The 18,762-nt window shown below is 39.7% G+C and overlaps 1 protein-coding gene across 14 annotated transcripts in view; it reads left to right on the top strand.

Moving 5' to 3' along the window:
- Positions 1 to 18,762, top strand: part of LOC140718865 (WD repeat-containing protein 72-like) — a 339,559-nt gene that overhangs the window by 88,196 nt on the left and 232,601 nt on the right. The window lies entirely within an intron of this gene.

Consider the following 18,762-nt stretch of genomic DNA (forward strand, 5'->3'; position numbering starts at 1 on the left):
TTCTAAAGATGACGCTGCTTGTGATGCAGCCATGAAAAACACAGATGTGGAAACGGCCAGAAATGGAGGAGGGCAGAAATCTCAAAGGATTATAGGCCTGGAGGAGGTACATAGCAATGGAACTGATGAGCCCATTGGGAGTTTGATGAAACAAAGCTGAGGATTTTAAAATCACAGTATTTCACCATACTTCAGTTTAAAGCTAGCTCATTTGAAGACTCACTTTTTTCTTCTCATTGTTAGACTGGTATAGTTGCAGGTCATAACACACACTGCACTGACATATAGCTAATTCCTTCTGTGCCTGACTGCAATGATATTATGTGAAGCATTGGCATGGTGCAAGCATAAAGATGCATAAAAATCACTGTCTAAGCTGATCTCTATAGAAATGGCCATTTTTTTGTATTTGGAATTGTGAATGGCAGTTGAACTCTTACAGTGCTCTCAGAGGGCAGATAAGATTCAAGTGAAACAGTTTGGGAAGAGAGATTCAACCAGATTTTCATTTGCTTATAATGTGCATCAAATGTATAGTCAAGACTCCATGATACAGTTTGAAGTAGAAGAGAAATCGCTTCCAGTGTTCTGGATGATATTCTATCCCCAGCCAATGCCAATTCTCTGCCCATTCAAAATGTGTAAGGATATTTAGCAGAATTTGCATTTTTCAAGCGTGTGCGACATTGACAAATGATCTCTTTAATACAACTTCATGAATCTTTTTTCTGCAATGTTAATTTTAGTTTTCAAACTATTCCAAAGCATATTGCACCAATAAATTTTTCAGATTAAGCAAAGAAAAATAAATATATTTTTATAGTATGAAAGGTATGATTATTGCCAGAAATTTTTACTATTTTAAGTCTAAATTTTTACTATTTAGATTGATTTATTAAATCCATATCAAGTATTCTTTGTGATGTGATTGGCCCAGAACATGCAAGTACAGTGATGACAAATGCTTCAAATTTCCCACTATTACCTGGGAAAACAACTGCGTAGTTAACAGCCAGAATTGTGTTTAGTAAATCTCTGCTCTTCCACAAGGTGCAATGTTATACTCTTCACCAACTTAATTTTTGGCTTTAGTGAGCTGATTAGAATTTCAGATGTCTATGAAGGATGCTCATTTTAAGGTCTGCTAAACACAAAGAGGAACCAAGGAAATTGGGGTATATGAGAATCATGCAAGGAAGTGGATTGGAAGTGGGGGATTGGATATGATCTCACTCAATTGTAGTCCGGTTTCACCTGGAGGCCATGTGGCCAACTCCTAATACTATTCAGTATTGTAATGCATTGTTGCATGAGGTTTAAGTGAGATTTGAATGGTGAATGAAGCTCTGATTTTTGCTTAGCAACCTCTTTGGCACCTTCAGTCTATCACTGTAGCAGGATTCCAGATGATCGCTACAATTCTTGGCCATAATATTGCTATCTACTCATCTCAGTTCATGGGGTTATCCATGAGTAATGCACATGCCAATACTATGACAACAGTTACATTGTTGAAGGTGCTTCACTCTACAAGTGATCCAAGATGGCGGAGCGACGCAGCTTGCAGTGGCCGCTCCGGAACTGATTATCTGTTATTTGTGAAGTGGGGTGCCGTGCGCAATCATAATCGATTGAAAACGGACGTGGAAGCACGGAGAAACATCTGGAAATTCCAGGAAGACCTCCTTCATTGCTGCTGCTGCTGTGAGGTCCGAGACTCTGCTGGGAAGAACAGGCACCCAGTCCTCAGGGTCGCCTTGCCGATGGCCATTGGCAGGGCCATCTTAATACGCTCAGCAGAGGATGGTGCTCGGAGAAGCTGTGCCGGAGGGGATGGTCGTCGTCAGCTCGGAAGTTCGACAGACTCAGGTTGCTTTCGGTGTGTGCTGCATCTGCGAGGCTGGTTTCGATGGAGCTTCCATTGTGTGCTGCGTCTGCGAGGCTGAGTCGGGCAGTGCCTTGGAAGTTCATAGCGGGAGTATTCCCTTCTGCCGCCGGCGTGGGATGGCGAGTCTGTCGGGACCCTGAGGACTTGTGGAAACTGTGGTGATTTCTTTTGAACTTACAGTCCTTTAACATCTTAGACTATTTTTACTGTGCCCATAGTCTGTTTTTTTTTAATCAATTATGTTATTGTTTGCACTGTTGTAACTATGTGGTTTTGTGCAGGTCTTGTAGCTTTAGTTTTTGGTCTTGTTTGTCTGGTGGATTTGGAGCTCCTTTCCGGGGAACGCGCTAGATGGTAGTGCGATATTAATACACAGCAGCCTCTCCGGACTCTGGATTGGGGATTGCTAAACGTTATGTGGATTTTCTGGTGTAGTCTGTTTTGTCATATTCTTTTGTGATATCATTCTGGGGGAATGTTGTCTCATTTTTAAACTGCATTACATTTGTGGTTTCTAAATGACAATAAATTGAATCTGAAGTTGTGAGGAACAAACCATTTTACCAATTTTTCAGAAAAATCCCTCATGAAAATTATATTAAGATATTGTATTAGTCTATTTAAAAGTCAATTTTACATAGTCCTGTTCTGCGATGTTGCCCTTTTAGGAGCAAATGATATATTTCTATGTCCAACATTACTGTATACATAACGTTGCTGTCATTATAAAATAGTATATACCTTCATGAAGGAATGTTTTTCCTTTCACTCACTCATACCAAAGCTGATTGTGTGCTAAATGTGTTCCACTATTGGCCTTTTGCTATTGAAATAGAAAAAAAACTAGCAGACCCTAATCTGTCTGGCTTGACACCTTTTCCCTCAACTCTTACTTGAGTCTCTCTTCAGTGCTGTCCATTTATGTGTTGGTCTTTTTGTTCATCACTAACAGTTGGTATATCTATCACCATTACTGATACTGCCCTCACCCACATCTCCTCCATCCTTTCTTTCCATTGTCTTAACAGGGATTGAGTTCCTCTTGTCCTCACCAATTACCCCATGAGCCTCTGTATCCAGCACATCATACTCTGCAACATTCACCATCTTCAATGGGATAATATATCTTCCCCAAGCAATGCCAGTTCTCTGCCCATTCAGAATGTGAAAGAACTCTGAACAGAATTTGTATTTTCCAAGCATGTGCAGCTTTGACAAATGACGAATATGTCTATGTGATCTCTTAATACAACTTCATGAATCTTTTTTTTCCATTCTGCAATAATGTTTATTTTATTTTTCCAAACTATTCCAAAGCATATTTCTCCAAGAAAAAGTTTCAGATTAAACAAAGAGAAGTATATTTTTATATTGCATGAAAGGTATGATTATTGCCAGAGATTGCTACTATTTAGAATGATTTATTTAAAGGAACCTAGTGTTTCTGTGAAATATGTTCCTACCACTGTCTGTAAGGAGTTTGTATGCTCTCCCCATGACAGCATGGGCTTACTCTGGTTTTCTCCCACAGTCCAAAAGCGTACTGGTTGGTAGATTTATTGGTCATTGTAAATTGTCTCATGATTAGGCGAGGGTTGAATCGGGATTTGCTGGGTGGTGTGTCTCAATGAGCTTGAAAGGCATACTCCATGCTGTATCTCAATCAACGAACTATAAATATATGTAAACTTTAGAAATATTTTAGTGTAGGATTGTCTGGTGACATAACAGTTTCTTCCTGAATCTAAAAAAATTCTGAAAAGTTTTCTGAGGGAAGAACTTGGGATAATTGGAAGCCAGATGCTGGAAATCTGAAATAAAAACATAAAATGTTGTTAACACTGACCAGGTCAGGTATTACCTGTAGAAAGAGAAACAAAGTTAATGCCTCAGGGCAGAAACCCTTTGACAGAATTGGGATAAAAAGATAAAATACATTTTAAGTTGCATAGGGAGTGGCAGGACAACTGGATAGGATAAAAGAACTATCTATGAGAGAATGAGACCAGGGCATATAGTTTAATTAGAGAATGATAATGCTTTATTGTTTCTTTGTACTGGTGGTGAGGGGCTGACCTGCAATTCGTGCTGGAATAAAGGAGAGATACGTACAGAATCAAAGATAAATGGTGTGTGATTAAATCATCTGTGCTTTCATTCATTTTAATTTAATTTATTTATGCATGGTTTGTGCCATCACTTGTGAGACCAGTTTTATTCTTCCCCCTCACTAATCACCTTCCTGCACATATCCCTACAAGTGTGAGAAATGCTACACCTGCCCATTTACCTCCTCCCTCACCTCCAATCAGGGCCCCAAACAGTCCCTCTAGGGGAATCAACATTTCTCCTAAGGGGTCTGTTGGGCTCATCTGTTGTATCTGGTGCTCCTGATGTGGCCTCCTCTACACTTGTGAGACCCAACGTAAATTGCAGGACTGCTTTGACAAGCACCTTTGCTCCATCCATCAAAACTGGGATTCCCAGTGGCCAAACGTTTTAATTGCTAGCCCTCTCTGCTAGAGGCAGAGCTTGCTGTGTGGCAATAGCTTGCTCTCCATATTGTACCGCTCATGCTTGGGGAAGCTAGCATACAATGTCCATGGTCAACCCTCACTGACAGAGGCCTCAATTCAACCTGACTACGATGCAGAATAGAATGGCAGGATGATTAGAGTAGAACAATATAAAACATGAAGTGGGCCATTGCTCAAGTGCAGAGAACTACTACGGTCACTGTATTATAGGAAAGTGTGTTAATCACAGAGAGGGTGCAAGGATAAAGTACGAGGACCTTTCTAATACTGGAGATGTTTAGTCATGAGATGTAACTGGTGAGACCAGTGAGGGATGCTGAGTGTGGGGATTTAATTTTATTTATAAAATTATGAGCGGTATAAATTGGGTGAACAGAGAGAAAGTGTTTCCTATAGTAGGGAAGTCAATAACAAAAGCGCATTTACTTGTAAATGAGTTGAAGGATTAGAGAGAGATTAAAAAAACATTTATTCAACCGAAGTGTGGTAGAATGCATTGCTTGAAAGATTGTTGCGGGGAAGAACTCTTGATAGATTTATGAAGTGCCTGGATGAGCTTTTGATGTGCTGTAAAATGAATTTGCCTCAACGCTATCCTTTTAGCTAACAAAAACATGAAGGCTGAATGGCCTCCTTAAGAGCAGTAAATTTCTATTATTGCATTCAATGAGTGAATTGTAGTATTGTTCATGTGACTGACGCACTTAAATTTCCTTTCATGTTTTAAAATTTAAAAAAAAATTCCCAACTCATCTTCCAATTGAACGTCTATATGAAGCCAGGAGCAAAAATTTCTCAAGCTTCTTGGACAGGCAATAACAATCTGCCAAATAAAGATTTTAATATATAGGAGCTGTGTACTCGTCAGGATACAAAATGTTTTATGGACCAGATTAGCTGTACTCCATTGCTTTTCAAGGAGAAATAGTTCAATCTGTAGCTGCAAAAAAAAATCTGGTTGTTTTGTAGCTCTAAGCACCACCTAGTGAAATATTTTATTTACTGCCTTTAAAACAAAGGTTTGTGCTACTTCATGAGAGTTTGTTTACAGAAGGTTTCTGCTATGCTGAACATTCCCAGAAAAGTATGTAGTATTGATGCTGCCACCAGGCTGTATAGCCGGTGGTTACCGTTGTAATAATTCTGCGATCATATCTCTGAACTTTGTAATAAATTGTATTTCAGTGGAGCCTTTATTCTAGGTAAAAGATCAGAAGTGCCTTCATGTCAAGTTTTAACACCAACTCATGTAGAAAGATATTAAGGCATTATTATCTGATATGGTCATAGAGGTGGTGTCTTGGAGGAAGAGAGATAGACAAGTGAAGAAGTTTTAGGAGGGAATTCCATGCTTAGATCTGGGCAGGTGAAGTTATGGCCTCCAGTGAAGGGATGTTCAGCATTGGTGATAACTAGGAAGGAAGGATTGGCCATATTACACAGGAAAAGAAACTAAGATTTGTCCACAGTTTGTTGCGAATGGAAGGTGGTTCTGAAATCATGAAATGATTGAATCTGTAGATGGGGGTGTTAATGTCATCTTGTAGAACCCTTTGAAAATATAGTAAAAGTTCCATCTCAGCTTACCTGAAACTTTAAATGACATCTCAGCTAATTCCTCAATGTAAGCAGAGAATTAAGCAGAGATTGAAATGTACATTTATATACGGAAGAAAATGCAATGTCCTATCTTATAGTTATCACATTGTGCATTTTTCTCCCACTTCACGAGTCTTTGCATTGAATATTGTTCACCAGTACTGGTTTGGAATATTCACTGCAGGGAATACAGATGAACATGCCTATTGGTTGGGTGTCTTACCTTTTTTTTTTAGCCAATAAGGTGGAAACAGCACCCCACAAGATAAAAGATCTAATCATTGAAATTTGTATCTTCCTTGGTCATCACTCTATCCCACAAACCACTTCCAAATCCCGCCTTCCTTCCACCATTCTCATTGTTTTATAACAGATGAATCGACTCAATACTCAATCACTGCCCAATGATTCTCTTCATACCTTGCCTTATCCCCTCCTTGGAGGCTATACTCTAAAAGTCCCTCAACACCAGCTCCATAGTGAAGAAAGCCCAGCAATGTCTCTACTTTCTGCGAAGGCTGAGGAAAGTCCATCTCCCATATCCCATCCTCATCACATTCTACAGGGGTTGTATTGAGAGCATCCTGAGCAGCTGCATCACTGCCTGGTTCGGAAATTGCACCATCTCAGATCGCAAGACCCTGCAGCGGATAGTGAGGTCAGCTGAGAAGATCATCGGGGTCTCTCTTCCCGCCATTACGGACATTTACACTACATGCTGCATCTGCAAAGCAAACAGCATTATGAAGGACCCCATGCACCCCTCATACAATCTCTTCTCCCTCCTGCCGTCCGGGAAAAGGCTCCAAAGCATTCGAGCTCTCATGACCAGACTATGTAACAGTTTCTTCACCCAAGCTATCAGACTCCTCAATACCCAGAGCCTGGACTGACACCTTGCCCTATTGTACTGTTTATTATTTATTGTAATGCCTGCACTGTCTTGTGCACTTTATGCAGTCCTGTGTAGGTCTGTAGTCTAGTGTAGTTACATCTGTGTTGTTTTTTACATAGTTCAATCTAGTTTTTGTACTGTGTCGTGTAACGCCATGGTCCTGAAGAACATTGTCTCATTTTTACTATGTACTGTACCAGCAGTTATGGTCAAAATGACAATAGAAGTGACTTGACTTGGGAAACTGTCTCATGACCTCTTTTACATTAACCTTACCCAATTGCATTCCCTACCCATTACCTCGTGCTATCTTTTCCTATTGACCACCTCAATATTCTTTCTTGTTATCCTCATCAGTCATCTATGTGGTCATTCTCCTACCCACACCCTGACTACTGAAATGTCATGGTCACTGGCATTACTACCCATCTGTCCATCAATTCCCTTCTTACTACCTTGTCACTTGCTGAATTTCCTCCCCTTTTTCAACTCCTCCTCCTCCTTCCCCCTTCTTCATTCCTTTTCCTTTCTTCCTCTCTCTCTACTTTTCATTCTCCTTTCCACCCATCTGCCCTTTTTACCAACACGTACAAACAAGCTGGATGAACTCAGCAGTTCGGGCAGCATCCATTGAAATGAGCAGTCAATGTTTCGGGCCGAGACCCTTGACTGCTCATTTCGACGGAAGCTGCCCGACCTGCTGAGTTCATCCAGCTTGTTTGTACGTGTTGATTTGACCACAGCATCTGGAGTGTACTTTGTGTTTACCCTTTTTTTTCATCTTTCTGGGTCACCTCCCTATTGCCTTACTCTTTTCATCTTCCCTCCACCTTCCTCTTCCTTCTCCTCAAGCCCTTTCTTACCCTCTCACTACTAATTTTCTTAATAGATTATTCGAAATAATATGACAGCAATCACTAAGAGTGGCCTTGTAGATGCTTTTAGTGACCCTAGGAACCTATCGCTATTTGCTCCTTGCCTCTGAGATTGGAATCGGTAATAAAATTTCGGACATAATATCTTTAGGATTAGTTACCGATTGATATGGAAGCAAATGATGTATGGGTGATTGAAAACTAATTTAGTATTTAATCACTCAATTTCAACTGTAATTTATGAATTTGTGTAGAATTTCATTCCGTGCCTGCAGGTTTCCCTCTCCATTGCCTAATAATTCAGGTTCTGTGGTTTATGATTCAAGAAAGAGTTAAGTAGCAAGGGTACATTGAATTGACTTTGACAATTATTACACCATTAGCTATCTTGACTTGTCTAAGTGAAGGATGTGCTTTTGGATCTGTTTAAATTCATGCTGATATTGCTTGCATTGGTGAAGGTAATACATGGTGGTATATTGTTCCTTAGATTTGCTTCTGTGCCATGATATTTATCCTCCAAGGTCTAGCTTGGAACCTTTGGAGTCCTTAGTCCTATGACACAATTGTTTCATTTCTCCAAGTTAGGGGACATTGAGCCTCACCTCATCCGTCAATAACTTTAACAATGAGCAAACACAAATATTTTTTATACAGTTGCCCTGTCAATAACAGTGATAATCCAGGAGCTTTTTACAATAATGTTCAGTTTGTCTGAAGAAATTTAAGGAGCTGTTTGTCTCTTCTCAGATGCTGACTGAACAGCTGAGTGTTTCCAACATTTTGTGTTGCATTGTTCACATTTCTATCATTCACATTCTGCTGTATCCGAGTTGAAATAACTTCTTTTGCTGTGCCTTGCATGGTGGCACTCTGTCACTGTGAAAATATTTGTTTCTTATGCACCTAACAATAATGAATGTAATCAAATAAAAAACAATTTGTTGGCTGTGAATTTCTTATTAAAATGATATGATTACAAGATACTACATAAATGCAGGTCTATTTTGGTTCCTCATTACCCTAGAAATTTTACATTGTCTAATGGACATCTCAAACATAAATAGAGTTCAAATTTCAAAACTCTGTGTCCTTGATAAATAACTTGACTACAGTAGTTACCTTTCTAGACCTGAGACAATTGGGGCTAATTAGATGGTGAGAGTGCAATGACGCATACCTGACTGCACCAGCTTCAAGTGTTTAAGCACTCGAACTCTCCGGAATATGCCTAGCTGGCACGGTCTCTTTTAAGTTTCAGGCCGCTCCACTAATTAGCAGCCATACTTTGGTGCCAGGATTTTAATATTTAAAGAGCACTTGGACTGAAGTTTGGTGCTCAATTGTCAGCTCTACTCTGCGTCTAGTTTAGACCTGTCCTCATTTCAGTTTTCATATCGTGTCTCAATTCTAGTCTCCGATACTCCAGCACTTGGGGTCCCAGCCTCCCTCGCCTAGGTCATTTGTAGTGGGGAGATTCCCCGCTTTGCAAAACTGAGAAAGTGCATAACAAATGTGCTGAGCAATCAGTAAAGTAAGCACTGTTAATCCTGGTGTCGGACCTACAGCCTCTCCATATGCTGTTCTGGTGAACTTTCCATCTGAAGCTCATTTATACTGTCAGACCTAGACTGAATGGGTGCGAAGGGGTAAGTAGTGTACGTGTATAAGGTGATCATGTTCAGCAGCCCTTATGATTTATGAAAGGGATCAGGAAGGTGGAAATTATTGCGGCAAATGATGATATACTTTTTGTTAGTCACACTCTAGCCATATTGGTTAGCTCCTTTTCTTTTGTTCTTAGCCACTGGTTTAGCAAATGCAGTTTAAATTAAGATGTCGAGGAAAAATGCCTCAGGAAGGGACCAGGTACAGCACTGCTCAGTGCATTAGCTGCTAGATCTAATCAATAAAAGTGTCAAGCCTAAATGTTACACAAGGTCACACTAAGCCTAAGTGAGGTCTATGAAAGAATGAATCTGCCCTCTCTTCTGATCGTTAGTTTAGCCGTATGACAAGCATTCGAGGTCAGTGCACTGTAATACTCTGTTATAATTTAGTGCATATGTCAATGCATTTTGGACTTCTCTAACTTTCATTACTTTGGGATTTGATACAGGGGTTTGGGCATTAATACCGATTCCTCATTCCGATCACAAAGTGCTGTTTTAGAACAAGGATAGCCTGCCAGTACAGAAAAGTGTTTAATATATAAAAATTATATATAGTTTTGCCTTCCGCATCACACTTCCACCTCGTTAAAGCTTCTTTTATCACCACTTTGGCTCATGTTCTCAGAAAGTCTGTGGTGTCTTCAATTCACCCTGATTTTTGGAAAGGGAGTAGAAGGCCTAACCTTGATTATGATGTGTACTGAGTGCTACTGACCAGGGTTACTTTTCTGGGCAATGATCTTTTATTTATCCAGTCCCCACTGAGGGATCCTGACAATCACAGTGGTAATTAGGGAAGTTGTTTCTCTCAATTAGGAATATTGAAGATGTGAACTGGCACAATTCACCGTGGCAGTGTGAATAATTGGTCATTCAGATTGAAAAGGGAAGTGTGCGGTGAAGTGCAATGCCTCAGTGTGATGAACAAGTAACGCTGTCCCAAGAAAGAGTTTTGGAGGAATGACCTCATTAGCTCAGAATTTGAACTTCACACACCTGATATTAGTTGTCTCCTGGTCTAATTTGGCATCTTTTTGTTATCACTGAGCAGGATGAATTCAAGCAAAAGCTGGATTTCTTCTGTATTTAAGTGAAGTGAAGGAATAATACACAATGATGTTGCAGTTGCTATTTTTCCAAGATAAATGTTAAATAGAGATATATGTCAATGACTTGGATGATCGAATTGATGGATTTGTGGCAATGTTTGCAGATGATATGAAGATCGGTGGAGGAGCAGGTAGTTTTGAGGAAGCAGAGAGGCTACAGAAGGACTTAGACAGATTAGGGGAATGGGCAAAGAAGTGGCAAATGGAATACAGTGTTGAGAAGTGTATGGTCATGCACTTTAGTAGAAGAAATAAAAGGGTAGATTATTTTTCAAATAGAGAGAAAATTCAAATATCTGATGTGCAAAGAGACTAGGGAGTCCTTGTGCAGGATTGACAAAAGGTTAATTTTCAGGTTGAGTGAGTGGTGAGGAAACAAATGCAATGTTGGCATTCATTTCCAGAGGAATATAATATAAAAGTAAGGATGTAATGTTGAGGCACCAGTGAGGCCTCATTTGGAGTATTGTGAGCAGTTTTGGGCCCCTTATCATAGAAAGGATGTACTGACATTGGAGAGGGTACAAAGGAGCTTCACAAAAATCATTCCAGGATTGAAAACATTGTCATATGAAGAGCTCTGGGCCTGTACTCACTGGAATTCAGAAGAATGAGGGGTGACCTCATTGAAACTTATCGAATGTTGAAAGGCCTCAATTGAGTGAATGTGGAGAGGATGTTTCCTATGGTGGGGGATCTCAAACTAGAGGACATGGCCTCAGAATAGAGGAGCATCCTTTTAGAATGGAGATGAGGAGGAATTTCTTTAGCCAGAGAGTGGTAAATCTGTGAATTTGTTGCTACAGGCAGCTGTGGAAACCAAGTCATTGGGCAGAGGTTGATAGATTCTTGATTAGTCAGGGCATGAAGGGATATGTGGAGTAGCAGGAGATTGGGGCTGAGAGGGAAAATGGATTAGTAAGTATGCCGATGATACTAAGGTAGGAGGTGTAGTGGATAATGAGGTGGGTTTTCAAAGCTTGCAGGGAGATTTATGCCGGTTAGAAGAATGGGCTGAATGTTGGCAGATGGAGTTTAATGCTGAGAAGTGTGAGGTTCTACATTTTGGCAGGAATAATCCAAATAGAACATACAGGGTAAATGGTAGGGCATTGAGGAATGCAGTGGAACAGAGAGATCTAGGAATAACAGTGCATAGTTCCCTGAAGGTGGAGTCTCATGTAGATAGGGTGGTGAAGAAGGCTTTTGGAACGCTGGCCTTTATAAATCAGAGCATTGAGTACAGAAGCTGGGATGTAATGTTAAAATTGTACAAGGCCAAATTTGGAATATTGTGTACAGTTCTGGTCACCGAATTATAGGAAAGATATCAATAAATTAGAGAGAGTGCAGAGACAATTTACTAGGATGTTACCTGGGTTTCAGCACTTAAGTTACAGAGAAAGGTTGAACAAGTTAGGTCTCTATTCATTGGAGCGTAGAAGGTTGAGGGGGGATTTGATCGAGGTATTTAAAATTTTGAGAGGGATAGATAGAGTTGACGTGAATAGGCTGTTTCCATTGAGAGTAGGGGAGATTCAAACGAGAGGACATGATTTGAGAGTTAGGAGGCAAAAGTTTAAGGGAAACACGAGGGTGTATTTCTTTACTCAAGAGAGTGATAGCTGTGTGGAATGAGCTTCCTGTAGAAGTAGTAGAGGCCAGTTCAGTTGTGTCATTTAAGGTAAAATTGGATAGGTATATGGACAGGAAAGGAGTGGAGGGTTATGGGCTGAGTGCGGGTAGGTGAGACTAGGTGAGATTAAGAGTTCGGCACGGATTAGGAGGGCCGAGATGGCCTGTTTCCTTGCTGTGATTGTTATATGGTTTATATGGATCAGTGGAACTGACTTGATGGGCCAAATGGCCTAATTCTGGTCCAATATCTTATGGTCTTATACTTTGATTGTTCTTTCAGTTACTGAAGTGGGAGATATTGTTGGACAGCACTCATACTGATTTCAGTCCTGTTTATTCTATCCATATAATGTCAAATGTAGCATAGTTATGTGCAAACTCTACCAGTCACTCTGCTGTAGTCTCAACGTAATGACAACAAATATTTCATATTTCATATGATGTAAGAGGAAGCCATTTTTGCTCATTGAGTCTATGCCAGCTCACTAATTTTCCCTATTATCTATTCTCCCCATATTCCAATCAATCTCCTCCAAGTCTACCACTCCTCTGCACACAAGGAGAAGTTTATATGGCCAATTAATCTACACACGCACACATCTTTGGAGTGTAGGAAGAAGCCGATATCCCTCAGAGAAACGCTGGTATAATTCTCTAATTTCAATATTCTGATGAATATGGTTCCCTTTTGGCAGTATGAGTATACAAGCTATTTTTTGTTCTAGTTGCTGCAGATTGAACAATTATTCTCTCCAGACAAACCAGTCTACAAATCATTATTTGACAAACTATAAAGCAACCTTCCAAGTCAATGAGGAAATCAGGCCTGATTATTGATGGGAAGCAATTTTTATTCAATACGCTTGTATACTTGAACTCAGCAAAAGAGTAGGAATGCTCCTGTCTAATTTGTTCAGTCTCTTCAACTGGGAAATTGTTAGCATAGCTGCTACCTGCTGTAACAAAAATACCTAAAGAATTTGTTTCCTTTAAGTGTAAATACTGATGAGTGAGATGGCTTTCTATTGCAACACAGACAATTGATAATTTAGAGTGAATTACAATGACATTGTATGAAAAACAAAGTTATTATGCTGTAATTGTGTGTCATGAGAGACTTATAAAGGAATGAAAATAATTTGCTTGGTTATTGAACCTCATACTACTTATATTACCTATCTGCCTGGCCCATTTGGGACTGAATGAGATGAATTTAAGCTTAGAATGGTTACAGTAAGAAATGATAGAAGAAGGCCATTCATCCTGTTGAGTAGTTACTGGCTTGTTACACTCCCCCTCTTGCAAATTCTTTCCTTTTTGAATCAAGGGCCACAAGGATAGGGTACAAGAGGGTCAGTGTTGCTACATTTCAAAAGAACAGTTAAGCTGAGTGCTTTTTCCCCTGGCTCAGTGGATGTTAATAACAAGTGAGAGATCACTTCCTCCAACACTCCCTGAAGCAGATGAACCAATCATACTTCTCTTTGCCAGCTGACTGCAGAAAAAAACATAATTGCTCTTCGAGATAATTTGTTGTGAAGCATTTGAGATGTTTTTGATAGATGCAATAAGATAGAATATCAATGCAAGTTTTTCTTTTTATATCATTTATTGGCTATATAACACAGAAATCGAAACATGTAGCATATAAACACATAATTCTACTTTCTTGGTACATGCGAAGGAGATTAACAGAAGCTGGTGACTGATTGACCAGATGAATGCCAGTTTCTTTTCATTTAACAACATTGAGATTGACAAAATTAAGGATTTTCATTTCACACCATTGCTTGCAAATGAATGTATCCACATGTCTGTTCACATTTTTCTGAGTTTGAAGCAATGAAATAGTAAATATCTAATATATATTTTTATTGAATGAATAACGTTTCAAAATTTGATCTGGTTTTCTTTTCTAACCCTGACCTAAAGCTTAACAGAGGAATGATGAAGAAGGTGTTCACCTAAAACTGAAGTCCTTTAAATCAGGGGTTCCCAAACTTTTTTATTGTGTGGACTGCTACCCTTGGGGCTGGACCGTAGCTGGGAACTTATGCCTTAAAATGAGGTGCAATTTGCGTATTTTTTTAATGCTAGATAGTGGAATTAATTTGATGTGTGGGGCACTATTGTTATTATTGATATTGTTTGCGTATCGTCTCGTGCACAAGATACAGCGAAGCTGATTGTGCAAACTCTTCATACAGATCAAATCATTACACACTGTATTGAAGAAAGTCAAGCAATTACAATAGAAGTCATGAACAGATCTAATGGTCATATTTCTAGAGCATTGACTCAGGGATGTCACTATAGCAGCAAGATAATTTATATTTAATTAGTTGTAAAAATGTCACTCCTTTAGCAGTTGTGGTAGCAGAGAAAAGTCAAAGTCCTGTCATCAGGCCGGTGCATATGCCAGTTTCTGTGGCGTGAAGCGACTGAGACTATGAGACTCCACCCCCCCTCCCCCAGAGAGGATGCCAGTCTATCGCGAGGTTAACCCCCAGCATTTGCTGGTACCCATTTTTCAGCTGGGTAGACTGGAGCATTGGGCCTTGCTCAAGGACACACACGCTGCCTTGGCTGGGCTCGAACTTACGACCTTCAGGTTGCTAGTCGAACACCCTAACCACGTACCACAGCAGTAGCAAAGAAAACTACAGGGTTATTACAGAAGTGGACTAAAGATATATTCTACTTGAACCCAGAGTGTGTGACTCCAGACTCGCTAATGTAGCTGATGCAACTGCCTGGAAAAAAAAAACTGCAGATGCAATTGGAAGTCCAATTTGATAAATAGAAAATACTCAAAACACACAGCTGGTCAGACAGCATCTATGGAAAGAGAAACTGTTCTAATGAAGGGACTTTAGCCTGAATTTTACACATCTCTTGCTTACACAGGTACTACCTGTCTTGTTGAGTGTTTGCAGCATTTTCTTATTTGAACTACTCCATAATTTAGGGGCAATTAGGGACAGATTATAAATACTGGCATGTCACATTATGTGGATAAAGAAAGAAAAGCTTCAATACAGGATACCGCCTGACTTGTTCCAAGCATCGTGTCTATCCTCAAAATGGATGGTGGTTCAACACAGTGAATTTAGTGCTGAAAGATTTACATTTCCAAGTAGTGTATTCAGTATGTGTCCTAAAAGCATCTTGAACTGTTTATCAAGATTGAGTACAGAGAGTCATTTGTGCAAATTCTCTTTGATGATTTTCTATCCCCATCCAATTAAGAAGTGTGACATCTTGTAATGTAACCAGTTACATTAGTCAATACTGGTACTTGATTTATTACCTACTCCTGTATGCTCTGAACAGGGAAATCTACTTCTAGGCCTTTTAACATGGATGTTATCTGTTGTGCTTTTATGTTCCTGGAACTGATGCATGTCATATTAGTTGTTTAACATTTAATTAATTTCATAGCAGAATTGTGTTTTATGTGGCCTTCAGGAATATTTTTAATTAAAAATATCTAAGGATATGTCAGGGGTGGTCATAATACAAATGATGGATGACTCACAAGTGATGCCGGTCAGATAACTCATGAGTGACAAAGACACAAGTGAGTAATGACTCTCTGGAAGTAGAAATATTTCAGTGCCAGGGCTATTGTGGCAACTTGTGTTTGCAACACTCTGCTTTCAGGTGAAGATTAAATGTATAATTCTTCACCTCCAGAAAATTAGATGTTGCTTTGTGATGTCATTCCTCTGGGATAGATTTTCCAAATTTTTTTGCCCCCTGTTGACGATATGAAACTCGCTTGCACAAGGAATGGTTAAGTGGAATAATCTGGTTTTAAGGAGGCTGGTTACTTGAGGGGCAAGGATAGAATGATTAGGATGTAAAGACCAGAGAGCAAAAAGGTGCTATTGTGGAGTATAGTTACCTTGGTTTAAATAGTCTGTTTTTGTACTCCATTACTCATGTATACTTTTCTCTTGTCTTGAAATTAAATCTGCAGCTTTACCACCTAAAGCAGTGATTTTCTGATTGCTTAGCAGCAGTGCAGTTAATGAAGCAGCATCTATGTACATATTTAAGGAACACGTAAAGCATCTATTCTGTAATTGGGCTTTGATTTGTGTGAGTAAGGTGCAGTGATGAGGGTCAAGAGAGCTAAATTATATTTTCGGCTTTGTTGTCACCTGCTACCAGTACTCGCCGCACGTTCCCAAAAGCTTGTCATACTTTTGATTTTTGGAGAGTGCTGCTGGGAGTATGAGACTTGGCTAACATGAAGAACAATATGTCGCTTTAAAATCAAGCAAATGAAGTGTTTAAAAACTTAGCTGCGCACCACATCGCATAAAAAAGAATTGGGTGTAACTCATTGCGGTATGAGAATACCTCATGGAAGGGCTTCACACCTGTTCTTTTTATTGTGCTGAACAGTCAGGTTGCCAACTTGATTTTCAAATTCATACCACTGATGCTGTATTGACATGAAGCAGTTTTTCCAAGTGTCTCCTCCTGTGTCACCTTGATCCCACTTTAAACACAATGCCTTGAATGTGTGTTTAATTCTAACCCACTGAGTACAACCTGCACCACTAACTAAGACCTAGGAGCAAAATTTGGCCATTCAGTCCATCAAACTCATGCATATTTACTTTTCCACTAATCAGATAATATTGGTAAATGCAGATGACAAGCATTTGTTGTTGCTCTAAGGACACCTACAGCTGTAGAGAAACAAAGAACATCCTCTTGAATGCTGCATGATGAGGTACGACTGGCAGTAATTAACACCCCTATGCATGTTTTAATAGCGGTCATGTAATGCTGGAATATCAGTGATTTACAATTTTCATGGTGTCTCATGAATAAATGATACCAAAATCTTTGGCTTGGAGAGTTGTTTTCCAACTAGAGCAGAAGACGATTCTGCATGCCTGGTGTGTTATTGCCCAGAGGCCACTGGGCATGCACGGTGATATTAAAGTATTTTTACACAGAGGGTGTCGAGGATTATGGAACAAGCTGCTTGAGGGGATGGTAAAGGTAGGTACAATCACAGTATTTTAAAAGCATTCGAATAGGTAAATAGATAGGAAAGAAATAATGAGATATGGACTGAATGCAGAAAAATGGGCTTAGTGTAGATAGACATTTCTGTTGGTGTGGACAAATTCAACTTCCAAAGTTAATTTATTATCAGAGTACAATTATGTATACTTTCTTGCAGGCATACTCAGTAAATCCACAATAGAATAATAACCATAATAGAATCAATGAAACTAAAGATTGCACCAACTGGGCGTTCAACCAGTGTGCAAAAGAAAGCAAAATGAGCAAATACAAAAAGAAAGAAATAATATTTATAAATAAATAAGCAATAAATACTGAGAACATGAGATGAAGAGTACTTGAAAGTGGTTCCATAGGTTGTGGGAACATTTCAATGATGGGGCAAGTGAAGTTGAGTCAAGTTATCCCCTTTGGTTCAAAGGCTTGACGGTTGAGAAGTGATAACTGTTCCTGAACCTGCTGGTGCGAGTCCTGAGGCTCCTGTACCTTCCTCCTGATGGCAGCAATAAGAAGAGAGCATGGCCTGGGTGATGTGGGTTCACAATGATGGAAGCTGCCTTTCTGCCACAATGCTCCATGTAGATGTGTTCAATGGTGGGGAGGGCTTTACCACTATTTTTTGTAAGATTTCCATTCAAGGACGTTGGTGTTTCTAAGGCAGGCTGTGTGGCAGCCACTCAATATATTCTCCACCACACATCTGTAGAAGTCAAAGTTCTAGATGTTTTGCTGAGTCTTCGTAAACTCCTAAGGAAGTAGAGTGCTTTCTTTGTAATTGCTCTTATGTGCTGAGCCCAGGACAGGTCCTCCAAAATGGTTACACCAAGGAACTTAAAGTTGCTGGCCCTCTCCACTCTGATGAGGACTGGCTCATGGATCTCTGGTTTCCTCCTCCTGAAGTCAATAATCAGCATCTTCGTCTTTCTGATGTTGAGTGAGAGGTTTATCTTGTGGCACCGCTCAGCCAGATTTTCAATCTCCCTCCTGTATGCTGACTAGTCATCACCTTTGATTCATCCTTTGACAGTGATGTCATCAGACAACTTGAATATGGTATTGGAGCTGTTTTAAGCCATACAGTCATGAGTGTAAACCAAGTAGAACAGGGAGCTAAACACCCTGTGCATCTATGCTGATGGAAATTGTGGATTCTGGTAGTAAGACCTGTTTTTTGTGTTGTGTGACTCCAAGTCTCTATGAAATTTTTATTAGTATTATGAGATCTATGAGACCATCATGGAAGGTATAAAACAGAAGCATGTTTATTAACCAAGTCAACACTACCTGGGTCTGTAATAAAGAGTACGAGGCATTAATCTTGTCTGGGTCAATGCTGCCTCTGAATTTCCACATCACTGGTAGCTCCAGTCTCACCCTGTCACTGATGACGTCGTCAGCATCTCCTCATGATCACCTGTTCCAGTTCCAGAGTAGATTGTTCGGACAAACTATGGACTCACTTCGAAAAACTCTTCATCTCACGTTCTCAATATTTATTG

The sequence above is a fragment of the Hemitrygon akajei genome, chromosome 30 (genome assembly GCF_048418815.1).
Source record: "Hemitrygon akajei chromosome 30, sHemAka1.3, whole genome shotgun sequence".
NCBI classification, from domain to species: domain Eukaryota; kingdom Metazoa; phylum Chordata; class Chondrichthyes; order Myliobatiformes; family Dasyatidae; genus Hemitrygon; species Hemitrygon akajei.